This window comes from Sus scrofa, chromosome 3 (assembly GCF_054392235.1).
Source record: "Sus scrofa isolate SSC_HxYL_T2T_F1_AM1 chromosome 3, Sscrofa_HxYL_maternal_Yorkshire_Landrace_v2.0, whole genome shotgun sequence".
NCBI classification, from domain to species: domain Eukaryota; kingdom Metazoa; phylum Chordata; class Mammalia; order Artiodactyla; family Suidae; genus Sus; species Sus scrofa.
The window spans coordinates 5,197,232-5,216,084 of record NC_139385.1 but is presented as its reverse complement, the minus strand read 5'-3'; the positions used below and the strand labels follow the sequence as shown (position 1 = coordinate 5,216,084).

Sequence of the window (18,853 nt, the reverse complement as noted above, 5' to 3'; positions counted from 1 at the left end):
GAAGTTGTGGGTGGGATGAGACTATCACAGAAGCAAGCCAGGTGAGGGGAAGCAGAAACATAGGGTAAGGGGAGCAGCGTCAAGCCCAGGACAGGAGGAAGGGCCTGAAAAGGAGACTGGGAAGGGGAGGAAGTCCCAACAAGGCAGAGGAACTCCATCAGCCCCATGAAGGAACCTTCTGGCATCACTCCCACCAAGAGGACAGGTGAGAACAGGACTGAAATGCTCAGCTCTTAAGATGTGGAGGTCATTGTGGGTGACCTGAATGAAAGGGTGGGGACAGAGAGAGGGGCTTAAGAGGGAGTGGGGGATGGGAGACTATTAGTTTAGAGACAGCTTGAGGGAGTCTGGCTGTGAGAGGGAGAAGAAAGAAAGCTGGCAGTAGCTAAAGAGGGGTGAGGGGTCCGGAGAGTGTTTTGCATGTGTGCTTTATTTTGTTTCTAATGAGAGAGGCTAAAATCTGTTGAAAAGCCCATGAGGAGGGTCCAGTGGTGCAAGAGATGGGGTGGGGGTGGGGGGAGAAGAAGAAGTCCGAGCCCCTTGGGGGAGCAGGACGGAGGGGAGGGCCCTGCAGCTGAGAGCCATCTGTGTGTTTGGAAGAGGGTGTTGGGCATTTCCAGTTGGAGGTTTCCAGGACATTTGTAAAGCAGGAGGTGAGGTCACTGGCTGAGGGGCTGTTGGTGGGAGGAGGGAGGGGCAGGGATCCGAGGATGGGGGAGAGAAGGGGAGTCTGAAGGAGTTACTGCAGCATGTAGGGGAGTGACAGGATCCCAGAGTGGCCCCAAAGTTGGGTGCAGAGCCCCTGAGATCTCTGGCTCCCCAACCAGCCCTGCCCACCCCCTCCTCCCCTCCCCAGCTGCTCAGGGCCAGACCCAGAGAGAGCACCTTGCCTTTGCTTCTGAAATCCCAGCCTCCAAACCAGCTGGCCACTTACTGGAATCCCTAAGTGGAACCCACATAGCAGAGGGCATCCAAGCATAGAAATCTATGTCAGTCTACAAACTACCAACCTCTCAGCCCAGGAGGTGGAAACTCCTGTGCGACATGCTTCCGAGAGATAGGGCTTTGGGAGGGTGGCTTTAAAAGGAGCTTTGTGGTCATCTCTGCCTGATTTCGAAGGATGGCTGAGTGGTTGGCCTGGTCCCCGCGGCCAGAGCAGGTGGAGGAGAAGCAGAGCCCGTCCCCTCCCCTGCCGGCACCATCTGTGCCTGCGAACAGCTCACCCCACGTGGCTGGCTCTGTTCCCGAGAACTGGCAAGGGGATGCAGCATCTCTGATGTGGAGCCCACGGGAGCCCCACACATATGAAGCAAGCAGACAAAAAAAGGCAGTCCAAAATAGATTCTGTCTACGGCAGAAAATGATTTAGGGCCAGAATGGAAAAGATTGACCAAAATGAGCCATTTTAAGGTGCTCTGAGGGAATACACCCATGGAGAATGGGGAGTCTGGGGGCAGAGCCAGTGGAGAAGGGTTAAGTGGCCTCTTCCGGGGCTTTCTCTGCATGTGGGCAGTGCTGCCTCCCCGGGACCACTGCCGCCTGGGCTTCATGCCTAAAAGAAGTCCAAGGACCATGCTCCCCGGAACAGGCTGCCTTACTCCAAGGGGGCCTGGTCCCAAATGGTGGTTAACTGGGGGGGTTTCAGGATCCATATGGGCCCCTGGGGGTTGGGGGGTGCAGGTGATTAGACCGCAGAAACCATCTCCCAGGATGCAGTGAAGGCAGAACCTGTGGGAATCACCTGAAAGGAAGACCTCCCTAGAAAACATGATGATTTGCATATCAGGACATTTCAAAAACGAGAGGAGAAAAACTATGGTGGTTTCTAAGAAAATGGCTTTTTAAATGTTAAGCAAAACCACAGGCAGCTGAAGGAAAAAATAGAGAAACTGGAATACTTCAGAATTGAAAACTTTTGTGCAGCTAAGTAAGTGATTAACAGAGTGAGAAAGCAACCTGAGGGGTGGGGGGAAATATATGCAAATCTTATATCTAGAAAAAGGTTACTATCCAACATATATAAAGAACTCCTACAATTCAACAACACCCCCCCCCCAACAATCTGATTGAAAATGGGCAAAGGACTCATCTCGAATCAACAAAGAAGATATTCGAATGGTCGTTAGGAAAAGATGCTTAACCTGTCTAATCATTGGAGAAACGCAAATAAAAACGTCAGTGAGATACTTCACATCCAGAGGAGGTCCACTCTATTAAAAAAGAATGACAAGGGTTGGTGAGCAAGAGGAAAAATTAGAACCCTAGTGTGTTGTTGGGAATATAAAGTGATGAAGCTGCTGTGGAAAACGTTATGACGCTTCCTCAAAAAATTCAAAATAGAATGATCATATGATGCAGGAATTGCACTTCTGGGTATACACCCCAAAGAACTGAAAGCAGGGTCTCGAAGAGATATTTTCACAGCCATGATCGTAGCAGCATTATTCACAATAGCTGAAATATGGAAGCAACCTGAGTGTCCACGGACAGAGGAAGGGATAAGCCAAATGTGCTAATATACAGAGTGGCATATGATTCAGCCTTGAAAAGCTCAGAAATTCTGACACCTGCTAGGACGTGGATGAACTTTGAGGACGTTACACGGCGTGAAAGAAGCCAGTTGCCATAGGATAAATTCTGCGTGATTCCACTTGGATGAGGGAGCTGCAGCGGTCAAATCCAAAGCCAGAAAGTGGAAGGGTGGGTGCTGGGGGCTGTTGGGGGAGGGAGGGAAGGGGGACAGAGTTTCAGATTCACAAGAGTTATGGGGATGGACGGTGGTGACGGTTGTAAGACAACATGAAGGGACTTCATACAAATGAACCGTACGCTTCGTGATGGTGAGGGTGCTTTAACACAACAGAGCAGAAAGCTTTCAAAGACAAAACCACCATGGAACTAAAAAAAAAATGAAGCACAAGAGTCATGTTCATCAATTTGGAGGAAATCTGGAACTCTGCCAAGAGTCGGTCAGCAGGTTGGGGGCCAACATTGGCGGTGCCCCCCCAACCCCTGCCGCCCCCGAGTTCCCAGGGAGATGAGCCCTCCCTGCTCTGCCCCCACTGACGAAAAGGGAGCAAAACCAGGGAACCCCACCCCTTTTCCTCATTCCAGCATCCAAGGCAACACCGTTTCTGTCCGTTTGCCCAAAACAAAACCCGAGCTGCAAAGGATTGATTTATCCTGCGGACTCTGGCAGGCCGGCCTGTCCACCAGCACCGTCTGCACGCAGCGGGGACAACTTAGCACGTCTCGGAGCCGCTCTGCTCCCCTCTGCCACCCACCTGTCTCTTGGCTCCCCCTGCATCCTGGGGCCTGGCCCAGCACTCGTCTTTGTCCTTGGCCCTGGGCTTAAGGAGAAGCTGAAGCTTTCTGCGTAAGTCCTAAGAAATTCGATCAGGCCAAGCGATCTGGCCAAGCACTTTCCCCCATTCAGCCGTGTAGCTGGTTTTGTTTGCAAATATCAGGTGCCTTCTCTCCAGATAAAAATAGCTAGAGGCGATTATTTGGCCGGAACAAGCGACACTGGCCCTTTGGCTCCAGGTCCAGGGTCTGTGCTTGGGCTCAGCTTAGGGCATTTAACAGCGGGAGAGCCCATGGGGGCAGCACCCTACTTCCCGGTCACGCACAGGGGCACCCAAAGGCGAACCTGGAGACTCCCCGCATTTCTCCAGGAGCCTGGAGGCCAAGCATGTGCTGCCACAAACATGGGGGGACGTGAGTTCTGGTGTCAGGTGCCTGGAGGGAGGGGACTAAGAGACAAAGCCCCTCTGGCTCAGCCCGAACAGACGCAATCACTTCCTCCTCTGGATCCCACGCTGGGGCGCGCAGGGGGGCGGGGGGCAGTCAACACGCTCACTTTTTTTTTTGTCTTTTTAGGGCTACACCCATGGTTCCCAGGCTAGGAGTTAAATCAGAGCTATAGCTGCCGGCCTACACCACAGCCACAGCAATGCAGGGTCTGAGCTGTCTCTTCGACCTACACCATAGCTCATGGCAGCACCGGACCCTTAACCTACGGAGCAGGGCCAGGGATCAAACCTGGGTCCTCACGGATACCAGTCAGGTTCTTTACTGCGGACACAATGGGAACTCCCAACAGGCTCACCTTTAAGGAGATCGGCCCTTAGGACCAGCGAGTCGGTCCCCAGGATAGCGTGGCTGGCAGTCAAAAGCCAGATTCTAGAGTCAGTGACCTTGGGCAAATCTTTTCACCTCTGCGCGTCAGTGTCCTCATCTGTAAGATGGGTCTATTAAAGGAGTATTCCCTCTGGGGGTCTGCTGTGACCTTTAAAGGAATTACATTTCAGAGAAAACACTCAGAACGGTGTCTGGCACACGCTTAAGTTCTATGTGATGTTCCTGTTGGTACATTTTCATGAGTGGAGACAGACTCCCCAAAAGTAAATCAATGCCCAAGATAATGTCAAAGACATAACATCGAAAAATCTAAAGCAGGCAAGGAAGACCTGAATCTGAGAGCACAGGTCCGGACCCTGGGAAGGACAGGAGGAGGAAAGCCAGGGTGTTTCCAGTTGAGTAGCCTTTTAAGAATTAAGATGTAATTACCCCAGTAATACGTGGGTTCCGCATGATACCTTCTCCATATAAAAATGTGAAGCATTACACAGAAGAAGGCTGACCTGAAGCAGCTCCAGAAAAGGGGTGAGCCTCACCCAGGAACCTCCTCCTCATCCCGGGCATGTATTTTTATGGATTGCTGCCGGCTTCAGCCTGCCCCCAGGGCGATGGCTTAATTCACTGTAGGAAAGAGAACTTGCCTTGGCCAGTGAGAGAGATCTATAAGATTTATAAGATCTCCTGACCTGTTCATTAGATAAGCTCCTTTTTTGGGGGGGGGGTCTTTTTAGGGCCACACCTGCAACATATGGGAGTTCCCAGGCCAGAGGTCAAATCAGAGCTGAGCCGCCAGCCTATGCCACAGCCACAGCAATGCCAGATCTGAGCCAGTCTGCGACCTACACCACAGCTCACAGCGACACCGGATCCTTAATGCATGGAGCGAGGCCAGGGATCGAACCCGCGTCCTCACGGGTACTAGTTGGACTCATTGCCGCTGAGCCACGATGGGAACTCCCTAGGTAAGTTGTGAGCTCCACAGAAAGGCTGCATTGAGACCTGCTCTCTGGGGGACCACTCCCAGGCAGAACCCCCTTCCCAGCACGGCTGTTTCTGTCTTTCTTTGCAAAGAGTCATCATGACAAGACAGGAAGGCTTTTCTTTCCCATCCTCCATGGCTGCAGACCTAACCTCCTTCCAAAGCATTAGCTCAGTGTGGTGGCAACAAGGGCCAGGGATCCACTTTTCTTGATTAAACAGAGGACGCCCTTGCCAACCAGAAGTTCTGGGTTCCAGACTTGGTCTTGGACTGGATTCAGTGTCTGTGGGGACCCCTGGCAGGGGGGTGCTGGTGCAAGGCTGCCCTGGGGATGGTGACCAAGGGTGCATTTCCAGTCCCCAGCCCACGTGTGAGGAGGGGGTCAGCACAGAGACGGGCCCAGAATTTGCAGCTTCCTCCCCTTCTTCCCATGCCTGTTTCCGAAGGCACTTCTCCCATCAACCAACCCCAAACACTTAGGCTTGATTTTTATTTTTATCTTTATCTTTATTTGGGCTTCTCCCACAGCACGCGGAAGTGTCCAGGCCAGGGCTGAAACCCACACGACATCGGTGACCCGAGCCACAGCTGTGACAACGCTGGATCCTTAACCCACTACACCACCAGGGAACTCCTTGATTTTGGTTTCGAGTGTTAGCAGAGGGACAGTAGGGACAAAACATCCCGGGACAACAAGACCCACTCTTTTTTTGGGGGGGGGGGTGTGCAGCAGTTTACTCTTGGATCTCAGTTCCCAGACCAGGGGGTGAAAGCGCCAAGTCCTAACCACTAGACCACCAGGGAGCTCCCCAAAGAGACCCACTCTTGCTTGTTACTTCTTAGCACGGCCACAGCAATCACCAATACTGTCTCCTCAAAGGACAAGGAGGCTGCGCTGTCTGGCTGCAAAGGCCAGGGATCTGCTCTCTTCCCCCAGTGGGGAGGGTCCTAGGGCATCACAGAGCCAGGGCTTAAGCACTCAGTCCAGTTCTCTTGCTTTCAGATGTGGAAACTGAGGCTCAGAGGGGCTGGTGTCCCAGGGCCATCATGGGGCTTCTGGACTCCCAGACCCTGCAGCTGGCGTGGAGACCACAGCTCCTTCTGTGGCATCTGGGATGCAAGGGAGCTGATTACGTTGAGAGACAGCACAGGGCCATGGTTAAGTGCACAGGCCCTGGGCTCGGTCTGCCCTCTTCCAGCCTCTGCTTGGCCACTTACCAACCCCAGGACTCGGAACAGCTATTTAATCCCCATTTAATAGCCATTTGGCCTCAGGGAGTTCATTTGTGAGACTGAGATAAAAATCGAAGCTGTTTCATCCAGTCGAGCCCAGTATCTGACATGTGGTTAAGTGCTCAATAAATTCTAGATATTATTGTTATTAATGTCGACATCTTTAATGAAGACCTCTTTGTGATTTAGAGAAAGTTTATATTCTGGGGAAGGAAATGAGAGCAATTCCTTTGCTATCTGTGGCCAGGTCTGTAAATCTGAAATATTGCTTCAGTTGCCAGTCGCATCCAATCATGCCTAGAGATGCTATGTAAATTAAAAAGTCTACTTGTGGGAGTTCCCTTGTGGCACAGCAGGTTTAGGATCCAGCATTGTCACTGCTGTGGCTGGGGTCGCCGTTATGGTGAGGGTTCAATTTCTGGCCCTGGAATTTCCACATGCTGCAGGCATGGCCCCCGAAAAAGTCTATTTTGATGAGTACTTCCAGATGTAGATAGCTTGGCTCTTCTAGAAGAGTGTATCTGATGTGATTTCTTTAAAGTCTATATGCCTTTAACAACACCAAATCCCTGGGAATGCAAACTGGTTTAGCAACTATGGAGAAGAGTATGGAGGTGCCTCCAAAAACTGAAAACGGAGCTGTCATATGATCCAGAAATCCCACTCCTGGGCATCTATCTGGACGAAAGTATAATTCAAAAAGATACATGCACCCCTACGTTCATAGCAGCACCATTCACAACAGCCAAGACATGAAAACAACCTAAATGTCCACTGATCAATGAACGTATTAAGAAAATGTGATATATATATATGATGGAATACTACTAAGCCATAAAAAAGAACGAAATAATGCCATTTGCTAGAACTTGGAGGGACTTAGAAATGATCATATTAAGTAAAGCCAGTCAGACAAAGACAAATACCACATGATAGCACTCATATGCGGAATCTAAACTGACACAAATGAACTGATCTACAAAACAGAAACAGACTCATGGACGGAGAAGAGATTTGTGGTTGCCAAGGTGGAAGTGGGGGTAGGGAAGGCTTGGGAGTTTGGGATTAGCAGAGGCGAACTAGTCTACACAGGACGGATGAACAACCAGGTCCTACCGTACAGCACAGGGAACTATATTCAATATCCTGTGATCAACCGGAATGAAAAAGAACGCAAAAGAGAATGTATATACATGTGTGGAATGCGATTACCTCGCTGCCCAGCAGAAATTAACGCAACACTGTAAATCAACTAGAAGGGGTGGCAGGGAGTTTCCGTCGTGGCGCAGTGGTTAACGAATCCGACTAGGAACCATGAGGTTGCGGGTTCGGTCCCTGACCTTGCTCAGTGGGTTAACGATCCAGCGTTGCCGTGAGCTGTGGTGTGGGTTGCAGACGCGGCTCCGATCCCAAGTTGCTGTGGCTCTGGCGTAGGCCGGTGGCTACAGCTCTGATTCGACCCCTAGCCTGGGAACCTCCATATGCTGTGGGAGCGGCCCAAGAAATGGCAAAAAGACAAAAAAAAAAATAAATAAATAAATAAATAATGAAAAACAACAGGTATTGGCCAGGAGGTGGCAATAGGAACCCCCCGTGCGTGGCTGGTGGGAACGTAATACGGTGCAGCCTCTGTGGCTTCTCTCAGAGGTAAACACAGGATGACCTTGATGCGTCTCTGTATCTTTTTCAGAACCTGGCAGCCTCCATCCTAAAGCCTTCTCTCACCCGGTGGGCTTAGCCAGAGAGGACCCCGATGCTGTCGGGGAAACATTTCCGACCCCAGACCAGGACAAGAGCGGCTTGGCTGAAGAGGCGCGAGGTGAGACTTCCCCAACGTGCCCCCCCCATTATCACGATGATTATTTTATCATCACAGACGCCCCCGCCTAATGTCGTTCCAAGACCTTGAATCTCTCTAGACCTAAGCCTGTCCAAGTCGGGCTGTGATTCTCAACCAAGGGTGACGATGCCTCGTCTGGAGGTGTCTGCCATTGTCACAGCCTGGGGGGAGTGTGCTCTGGGCACCCAGTGGACAGAGGCCAGGGACGCATCAATGCACAAGACAGCTCCCCCCAGGCAAGAACGATCCTATGAGAAGCCCTGCAGGGGGAGGGCTGGGCTCTGCAGGTGCCTGTCAGATTCCTTCCTGGCTTCAGCAGGAGGCTCCAGCAGCAAACCTGTGTGCTTCCCTTTCCTCTGGAGACAGAGGCCTCTTCCCACAAGACCCTGGCAGTCAAGTGGGTGGGAAACCTGTGCGCACCTTCACTTCCTGGGATTGACAAGGGGGAGAGCTTTCTCTGGATTGGATATACAATTTCGGAATCATGAAAAATTTTGCTGTGATCACCTTCCTTTGTTTTAAGCAACCCTGTTTCTAAAACTCAACTGCAGTGATTTAAAAGGAGTGTGTGTGTGTGCGTGCATCTGTGTAGTCAGCTCTTTGCAGAGCGACAGAGAAAGAAGCAGAATTATTTTGCCCTTGGCTGTACCGTGCTTGTTAAAATAGGACTTGGTTCATTCCGTGGACGTTAAGCTTGGGTGTGGGGGCTTTGGGATAAAGGTGCCTGCGAGGGCACCATTCAGCATTTCCCAAATTAGGGAAAGGAGTCACCTCCCTGGGACTGCCGGAGCCAGCTGCCTGCTTGGGGTCAGAAGCAAAGGCCAACTGGGACCTCTGCTGGAAGTCCCCCCCCCAGATGCACATGGCGGGGGGGAGTGGGGGGGTGTCTGGCTGCTTCTCGCACATCAACATCAGCCCGCACGCGAAATCCCATTTCAGCACCTTGAGAGGCCCTCTGCCAAGCACATCTATTTCGGATCCTGCAGCTGCGATCACACTCCCTGGGCGGGTGTGAGGAGCTGAACATCAGGACTTTCCAGCCCAACCCACGGGCACTCGCTTTCCTCCCAGCCCCCGCTTCCAACACCTGTCCACCGGTGCCCGCCACTCAGAGGTCCATCCTCACTGCCCATGGGCAGCGTGAGGTCAGCCTGTCTTGAGGTGGTTGGACCATCAGTGTGCAATGAGCAGGGGACATCTTTTGGGTCATTTGGGGGTTCCCTCCGTGTGTGCACCCGGAAGTGCCATTCTGGCGACAGAGGGCGCCCATCCTGCTCCTGATTGGTGAAGAGACTGGAGCCGCTCTGTAAGTGGGTTTTCGAGGGTCTCTCACTCCTTGGGCAAAAAGTCTTGCCCAAGAAAAGGAGTGAAGCTGGGCAGCGCGGGGAAGTGGGATGTGAATAGGACATTTTTGGGGGCGGGGGGGCTTTTGACTTTTAAGGCCAAACGCGCAGCATATGGAGGTTCCCAGGCTAGGGGTCCAGTCGGAGCTGTTGCTGTCAGCCTACACCACGGCCACAGCAACACCAGATCCAAGCCGAGTCTGTGACCTACACCACAGCTCACAGCGATGCCAGATCCTTAACCCACTGAGCAATGCCAGGAATTGAACCCACAACCTCATGGTTCCTAGTCAGATTTATTTCCACTGCACCATGATGGGAACTCCAGAATAGGGCATTTTTTTAAAAAAAAATTGTGGTTGCACCCATGGCATATGGAGGTTCCTGGGCCAGGGACTGAATCTGAGCTGCAGCTGCGACCCGAGCGGCTGCAGTCAGGTTCTTGACCTGCTGTGCCTCAGCGGGAACTCTGTGAATGGGGCATTTTGCATTTCTGGGTTACTGGTTCAGCTTGAGTCCCAGGGGAGAAGCCGAGAGCCCTGGTCCCTCCCCAAGGAGGCGGGCATCAAAGAGCATCTGGGCAGCTGAAAACCCTGTCATCCCCACGGTCAAGGTCAGTGGTATTTACCATCAGCCACTGACCATGTCTTCATCAAGACCCAGTGTGGCTCAGAGGGTTAAGACCCCAACTAATATCCACGAGGCTGCTAGTATCCATGAGGATGTGGGTTCAATCCCTGGCCTCGCTTAGTGGGTTAAAGAATCCCGTGATGCTGTGGCTGTGGTGTAGGCTGGCAGTTGCAGCTCCCATTCGACCCCCATAGCCCAGGGACTTCCATATGCCTCAGATGCAGCCTTGGCCTGGGCGGGGGGGACCCTCCTCAGAGGCTGCAACACGCTGCCCATGGGCCGAGCCCGGCCTGCAGAGTGTTTTGATTGGCCCATGCAGAGCTTGAAAACAAACGTCACTAACTGCCAATATTGAAAACGTCGTGTGAAAAAACCCCTGCATTTTCAGATTCTCTTGAAAAATCAGAATATCTGGTCTCACTGAATCCACATTCAGGCCCAGCAAGCGACCATAAGCTGGCCTTCAGGAGTAGCTGCCCCCCTTAGACTTGGCCATGGTGCCCAGGGCCTGTCTCCCAGGGACCACATCTGCTCAGACCCCCTGGACACCTAAATGCTCCATTCCTGCTCAGAAACTGCAATTACTCCCCAAGCTGGATCTGACTGGAGGGACCCCCTCGGGGCCCCAGGCCTGAGACGCAACTCAATGTTCAGAAGGTACTTTCCACACACGGCCCCACTGAACTCTTGCAAAAGCCCCGAGAGGGAAAAAGAACATGGTAATTACCCGCAGCAGGAGATCCTTTGGCCCAGATAAATCTGCCTACATGATGACCTGAAATTCCTGCAGAAGGAGCCTCCCAAGGAATGGCGCACAGGTAATCAGATAAGATGCTCTGGCCTGGATCGGCAGGCACGTTTTGTTCCTGGGTCAAAGCAACAATGTAGAAAGACAGCCGGGACTGTAGAGTCAAAAGGGCCTGGGTGTGGGAGTTCCCGCTGTGGCTCCGCAGTAACAAACCCGACCAGTATCCATGAGGATGTGGGTTTCGTCCCTGCCCTCACTCAAGTGGGTTAAGGATCTGGTGTTACCACGAGCTGCGGTGTAGGTCACAGACTCGGCTTGGATCCCAGGTTGCTGTGGCTGGGATGGAGGCTGGCAGCTGCAGCTCCGATTAAACCCCTAGCCTGGGAACCTCCAAATGCTGTGGGTGCAGCCCTAAAAAAAAAAAAAAAAAGAGAGAGAGAGAGAGAGAGAGGGACTGGAGCGGGTGGAGGGAGGGGGATTTGCCCAGCCAGGGCCCAGCCCTGCAGGCAATAGCGACCCCTAGTGGACACAATGAAGCATGACTGTTAAATCGAGGTGAAAATCATTGGCAGCTAGGTGGGCACTGCTCCTCATCCAACGTACAAAATATGATATTTTAAATACCTCTCACAGCAACCCCGTAACTACTGCTGCTGTTATTATTATTATTATTATTCCTTTTCACACTTCAGGAAACCCAGGATCTAAAAAATAAACTAACTTCTTATCACATCCCATTGCTGTGCCAGCATTAGAACAGAGGCAGCCTGGCTCCCTCGCCCAGCACTGACCTACTTTAAAAACGAAAGCAGGAGTTCTCGTCGTGGCGCAGTGGTTAACGAATCTGACTAGGAACCATGAGGTTGCGGGTTCGATCCCTGCCCTTGCTCAGTGGGTTAAGGATCCGGCGTTGCCGTGAGCTGTGGTGTAGGTTGCAGACGCGGCTCGGATCCTGCGTTGCTGTGGCTCTGGCGTAGGCTGGCAGCTACAGCTCTGATTAGACCCCTAGCCTGGGAACCTCCACATGCCGTGGGAGCGGCCCAAGAAATGGCAAAAAGACAAAAAAAAAAAATTGTTTAAAAAAAAAAAAAAAAAAAAACGAAAGCAGATCCAGCAATTCTACTTCTGGGCATACGCCCCCCAAAGGACTAGACATTGGCTCACCCACGTTCATAGCAGTATTATTTGCAAACGCCAGAAGAGTAGAAGCGACAGGTGTCTGTCAGTGGATGAAGGTGATGTGTCCCTACAGAGGAATATGAGTCAACCTTACGAAGCAGGAAATTCTAACGTGGCTGAACCTCAAGACACTCTGCCAAGTGAAAGAGCCAGTCACAAAAGGGCAAATACCGATTCCACTTAGAGGGGCACCTAGAGTGGTCAGCTTTACAGAGTCAGAAAGTAGAAGGGCATTTGGCAGGAGTGGGGGACAGGGTGGGGTTCGTGTTTGATGGGGACGGAGTTTTGGTTCGGAAAGATAAAAAGGTTCTGGGAACGGATGCTGGCGACGGCAGTACAACAACGGGAATGCATATAATGCCACTGAAAGGTACACTTACAATGATTAAAACCATTCGGGCTTGCGGGCCCTCCTCTCTGGCTCGGCAGTCAAGTTGGGACCAGTGTCAGCGCAAAAGAACGACTCCTCCACGGCCACCCCCTTCCCTGCAGCCCTGCCCTCCATGAGCCATCGGGCCCTTCCAGCCATGGACTTGGGCATGAGGTCTCCTCCGAGCGAACGTGGAGAACGGGAGTGGAAAGTTCCCCAGGGCAGCAGGTCCCAACGCCTTCGTGACTCAAGGGATGAGATGCCTCACAGCTCCTGTTATAATCGGCCGTCGAGTCGACAGCTTGATCCTGGAATCCTCCGCAAAGTCTGTAAAAACATCTTTGGCCTTGCCAGCGGCTCCGAAGGGTCTTTCCTGCCTTTGCCTTCGGGGCTCCTTGCCAGCCTGATGTGCAACACACTGGCAACTCTGCAAATGAACAGCCGTCAACCTTCTCGTCCCTGAAAAGCATCTCTCCGGGGAGAACCGTGCCCTTCTCCACCCCTGTCAATGGAGAAGCACGTCCAAAGGGCAACTTCCTTTACTTTACAAAATCATAACGTTGTCTTGAAATAATCTGTCTTGTTTTGGCCGCTGGAGCCCGAAGTGAGGCGGGTGGTGTTTTTCCCAGCTCTCTTGTCCCCGGAAGTAAAGCGACGTGCCTCAGGGTCCGGCTGCTTCAGCTCAGACCCAAGTCTGTGGTTTACTACCTTCGAGCAAAGCCCTCAAGGCGCGTTTCCCCATCTGTAAACAACGCAGCTAATAACTGTAACTGGGTCACGTGTCACACAGCGCCAGGCACACAGGAAGCCCTTTCGGCAATATTACTATTATTTAATAAGGCCGAGGCAGGATTTTTTTCCCTTCATCACTGGAGGCATTTCGATGGAGAAGAGAGAGGAAGAAAGGGTGGGCCAGGACCCCGGGCTGGTGTGCTAGATGCTGCGGGTGCCTCACCCCCTCTTCTGCCCCCCCATCAGAGGGATTGACCCAAAGTCAGTCCACGATTGGGTTGGGGCTTGACCGGAAGCACTCTGACCTCAGCACACTTAGCTTGTGTGACTCGGAGGGCCCACTCTATGGGCCTGGAAGACGGAAGTGCTGGGGAGGGGATGGCCCCCAGCCTGAGCATCCCTCAACCAATCAGGGACGAGCGTTGGAGAGGCGAGTCCCATGGGGTCTGGGAGCCGGAAGTCCAAGATCAAGGTGTGAGCGGGGTTGGTTCTTTCTGAGGTTGTGAGGGAGCATCTGGTCCAGGCCTCTCTCCTCTCTTCTGGTGGCTGGCCCGCCCTCTTTGGCATTTTTCCGGCGTGTGGCTGCAACCACCCCAAGCTCTGCCTCCCTCTTCACACGGCCTTCTCCCTAGGGTGCGTCTGTGTCCAAATTTCCCCTTTTTATGAAGGACACAGTCGTGCTGAACTACAGCCCACCCCCATGACCGCATCACCTCTGTACAAACTCTATATCCAAATAAAGTTATCTTCTGAGGTCTTGGGGGTTATAACGTCAACATACCTTTTTTTTGGAGGGGAGACATAATTCAACCCATACCACTTGGTAGGAATTATGTGTTGCTACGAGGAGGAAAAGGAAGAGGGGGAGGAGGGGATAAACGGATACATAACACAGACCACGCACGGCTGCCTCTGTCCCCACCAACATCACGGCCCTTGTCCGTGGGACCCGGTGAGCTACGCTTTCTTTGTAAATGGTTATTTCTCTTTTATGGATACACGTTCTATTATATTTTAGGCAGCCTGAGGGCAGGAACCACGTCTCCTAGGGCTTGGGGCTCCTTCCTCAGAATTTCACGTAGGACCTTCCATGAAGTAGGTTCTTAATGACCGGGGTCTGAATCGAGTCCTTAAGAAACCCCCTCTCTTTAAGCCACTTCCGCTACCAGGCTTCACGGAAGCTTCCAGACTCCGGCTTCCGTGTTCAGAAACACAAGCGTGTGTACTGCTTCTGTGGTTAATTGCCACCTCCCACCCCAATGAATTATTAATATCTGCAACCAGATGTAACATTTTAAAATCGCTTCCAATTCGCAGATGGTGGATGCGAAAACACAACTGATTCCTGTCTGCACAGGGAATCGTTTGAAATACGCAGCGCGCTCACACCCTCGCCAACGTGTGTTTTTGTCAGGCTCATCAGCTTTCCTTAGATCCCCAATGACACACTTCCGCATGTGCCTGCTGAATCGCGGGGTGTTTTGGGGTGTTGGATGATTCCGAGACATCTGACTATTTCTTTGATGTATATTGCAATGAATATAGACAGCAAATACCTTACTCTCCTGGTGGAGTTAATTTTTTAAAGGGAAAGTAAAAAGGAAATGCAGGATGTTTGTCAAATCTGGCAGTTGGGGTAATACTTTTTTTTTTTTTTTTAACAGATTGATGTTCTTGAAGATACTGTGTATCCGTGTCCATGCTGTCGGGCTATGGCTCAAAAGGCATCACATGAAGGGAAGATTATGTGGTATTTTTAAAAAATCACGTGTATTCATTATTTGTAACCCCACGTTTTAATCTCCCTGGGCCCCCTTTGAGCACGGACTTGGTTCCCAAAACAATATTATTTAGCCTCGAATTAGGGTTTGCATCCAGATTTATCCACGGGAAATAAAATGGGGTGGGAGACGTCATACAAAATTGAGATGGGCGACATGGTAAGAATTACAGGGAGAGGGGCAAGAGGCCAGCCACTGGGCAGCCCTGTGTGAGGAGCGAGGCCGCTGCTCCCAGAGAGTGGCCCAGGCTGGAAGCATCCAGACCTTTCTTTACAGGCGTCACAGAATCAGCAGCCTCGGGAGAGGCCGGTGCGGGTAACACAGAGACAGCCATGAGGACCCCTTGGGCAAGACGTACAGAAAGCCTCCGCAGACACCAATCACTGCTCGTGGTGGCCAAGGGCGCCTCAAATCTTGAAAGAGCAGGTACGTCCAGAGTGGGGAGGCGGTCCCCAGGCCACAGCCTCAGGAGCTCGCAGCAGTGGCCGTGCCCCCAGCCCCACCGCGAGGATGAGGTGCCCAACTATTGAGACTCGAGGAGTGTAGCCCAACTGCAAGAGCCACCCAGGTCCACACGACCGCGCCCCACTGCATCTGGGGCTCAGCCTTTGGATAGGAGTCCGCTGAGCCAGTGCCAGCACGAATCAACGCTGCTTCCTGGCGAAAAGCCTTGGTGTCTCATTTCTCTGTACGCAAGTCCTGCAACGCTGCTATCTAGGGCATGTTTGAGAGATGCCCCCCCAAATCGCTCAAATCTGGCAGTCTCCTGGGAGGCCTCACAGAATTCATCAAGGGCCGCTGGACTCACGGCTATGGCATCAAGGACATAGATGAAGGTCAGCCGAGGGAACCGGCACTCGAGCAGGTGCAGGAGGGATCCCTGCGCAGAGAGGCTGCTGCCCCCTCGCATGGCGTCACGCAGGTGACATCACGCAGGGAGTCCTACCAGCCAGGGAGGCTCACCCATACGCTGGTGTCCAGGGGTTTCGTTGGGCTCCATCACACACCCGACGGCTGACCTCCTGGAGGGGGGGACACCTGCCCCCAAACCCTGACAGAGACGCTCCTTGCCTAGACGCACTCACACTCCTCTGCGCCCCCTTCTCAACGAGGCCTCCACCTTGGCCTCCAGGAACTGCAAACTCGGCACAAACGCTTTCATCCACCACCACCGGCCACACTCAGAGCCTCGAGCAAACACTAGCCTGGTGTCTCTGGGATGAGCAAGTCACCCCAAGCCCCCCGAGGTTCCCGCCTGGGAAAGCTCAAGGAAGCCAAAGTAATTTACACTCTGGCCCAAGAGCTTTGCCTCCAAGGTCTCATACAACGGCCCTCCCTTTCTGCCATGTTCCCACTGCCCTGACTCTGCCTGAACCTCTGCTCATCGCTTTCTCTTCCTCCCTCTAAAATGCCCAGTCGCCGCTGCACAGGCGTTGAGCTCAGTTTATGCAGAAGCCCCTCTTGGAGTAGAAGGCCGAATGAAATACATCACACGGCCCACAGCTAATGTCTGGCTCAGGTTCGCCTTGGCATCAATTACTGGAAATCACATCGCTTGATGGTTTGGTGGCCAGAGCTCCAGCAAACAAGACACTCCTATCAGGCAGGGCATTTCGGGAGCCCAGGGCACAGGCAACTCTCCAGGGAGAGTAAATTCTCTCTGGATGTGAACCCCCCAGGTCCTGGCCTGGGCAGGGAGCAGCTTGGAAGGAGATGGCTGGGCGAGCCTCCTGGACCAGCTGGCCGTGGGATGCGGTGACAGGAAGAGGAAGCTGTGGCTGGGAGGTGGTAGGAGCCACCAAGGGGGCAGCAGGGAGTCACCACGGAGGTCCGTAGTCCTCCCACTGAAGCCAGGAAAGAGGGGGGCGGGGGGAGGGGTCACCCACTAGGAACTGGGAGGGTCTGGAGTCCTGTAAGGACCGCCAGACACCAGCGGCTGGGCTTCTTTCTCTTCTTTCTGGTGCCTCCTGGATGAAAACATTATTTTTTAAATTACTGGGATAAAGACAGTTAGCATGAGATTTACTCTCTTCAATCGCCAAGGGTACAACCATATTGTTAACTGCAGGCAAATGTACAGCAGACCTGTAGAGCTTTTCGAAAGACGTCCTACAAGCCTCTTTAAAGATGAGAAAACTCAGGTTTGGAAGGGGCAGATGACCTGCCCAGGACAGGAAAGCCAGCAGATAAGGAGGTACTGCGGAGTGGACACGGTGCCCAGCACCGCCCGGGGCACATGACTCCCCGCAGTTCTTGTAAACACTTCCTGGAGGCCGGTCTTTTTATGGCCATTACTGTTGAGGAAATCAATTGAGAGACAATGGGGCTCTCAATTGATCACACAGCGGGTAAACATAGCCGAGTGGGGACCGGCTCCCGACTCTTCTGCCAGCTGCTTGGCACTGTCTATGAAATGCGCATGCGCCAGCCCCAGACTCTGCGCGGGACCAGGAGGCCCCGCAGCCCCGCCCAACAAGGCTCCCAGCCGTCACTGCATCTCCCTCTGCGGGACTTGGTTGGCTTTGGAGTTGCAAAGAGACTCATTCTCTTAAACAAGAACATATCTAAGTGCTTTGCCTCAACAAGATTCAGACACAAGTTAATCAATCTCCAAGCCATTTTCCTAGCAGTGGTCGTACGGTGATGCGAGAACGTGAGTTCATAAGGCTGTAGCATCCAGCCCTTCCTCTCTTGTCTTATTTGCACATTAGTGTTTCTTTTTTTGTTTATTGTTTTTTTTTTTTCCCCCTTTCTTTTTTTGGCTGTGCCATGGCATGTGGAAGTTCCCAGGCCAGGGATCAAACCCGTGCCATAGCAGTGACCTGAGCCACAGCAGTGACAACACTGGATCCTTAACCCACTGAGCCAGCAGGGAACTCACTCTTGTTTGTTTTTTTATTGTCCCCCTTCCCTGAAAGGTCCCCACTTCAGGACAGGGGGGATCTTGTGTCTTAATCAACACTCTATCTTCAGCATCTTCACAACAAAGTCATGTTAAAGTAATGATACCGCACCCTTGAGAACAGACACACAAAGGGCTCCTTATGAGAAACACATGCTTAAGCTTCCAGCCAAAAGCCCCAGCTTTTGAAAAGAATCTGATCAAATTTGACCTCGATTAAATCGGTCCAAATCCCTGAACATCGAAGCAAATCTTTCCTCATTTGCTCTTAAATTGGACAAGTTTTAGTTTGGTTGCTGATGATAATATTTGTTTTAAGAAGGGTTTCGCTATATCCTCGTTAACACATTTTGGTTTTGTGGATCGATCTACTGGATTTAAAACAAAACCCTCTTCACGGTTGGACATGGAGCCTCCCGTTGGGTTCTCGCCCTCGGAGTTGCCGTCCTCTAGCGACATCTACAGGCCGCTGCAAAATGTGCGCCCACGAACAGCAATGCTGAGCAGCCTGGAGAGCTCAGGGTTCCACTGGAAACCGATATGCCAGCGTGCGCACACACACGCACACGCACTTTTTTCAATCTTGTATTTATATTATTATTAAAAACCCATCATATGTTACGTAATCTTTAACCAAAAATTCTCCTAGTAACTTACAATTTAAAAAGAAACTGATTTCCTCTCCTGGCCAAGATGAACTAGTCGGGATTGAATGAACCTTCCCGCCTTAAGCAGCTACAAAACTGGACAAAACATAGGAAACAGCAGCTTTTCTTTTCTTTCTTTCTTTCTTTTTTTTTTTTTTTTTTTGCTTTTTAGGACCGCACCTGTGGCATCTGGAAGTTCCCAGGCCAGGGGTCGAATCAGAGCTACAGCTTCCGGCCTGCACCACAGCCACAGCAACACGGGATCTGAGCCGGGTCTGCGACCTACACCACAGCTCATGGCAACACCAGATCCTTAACCCACCGAGCGA

General features: G+C 52.1%; 1 long non-coding RNA gene across 2 annotated transcripts; it reads left to right on the top strand.

Moving 5' to 3' along the window:
- Positions 1-3,175: 3,175 nt before the first annotated feature.
- LOC106509627 (uncharacterized) lies at positions 3,176-18,116 on the top strand. 2 transcript variants are annotated; one of them, XR_014840105.1, is made up of 4 exons: positions 3,176-3,376; positions 3,880-5,102; positions 8,043-8,171; positions 14,859-17,574. It is a non-coding gene; the product is annotated as an uncharacterized LOC106509627 (long non-coding RNA). The 2 variants fall into 2 exon arrangements; XR_001307305.3 differs by lacking the exon at positions 3,880-5,102 and having other exon boundaries at positions 14,859-18,116.
- Positions 18,117-18,853: the final 737 nt, after the last annotated feature.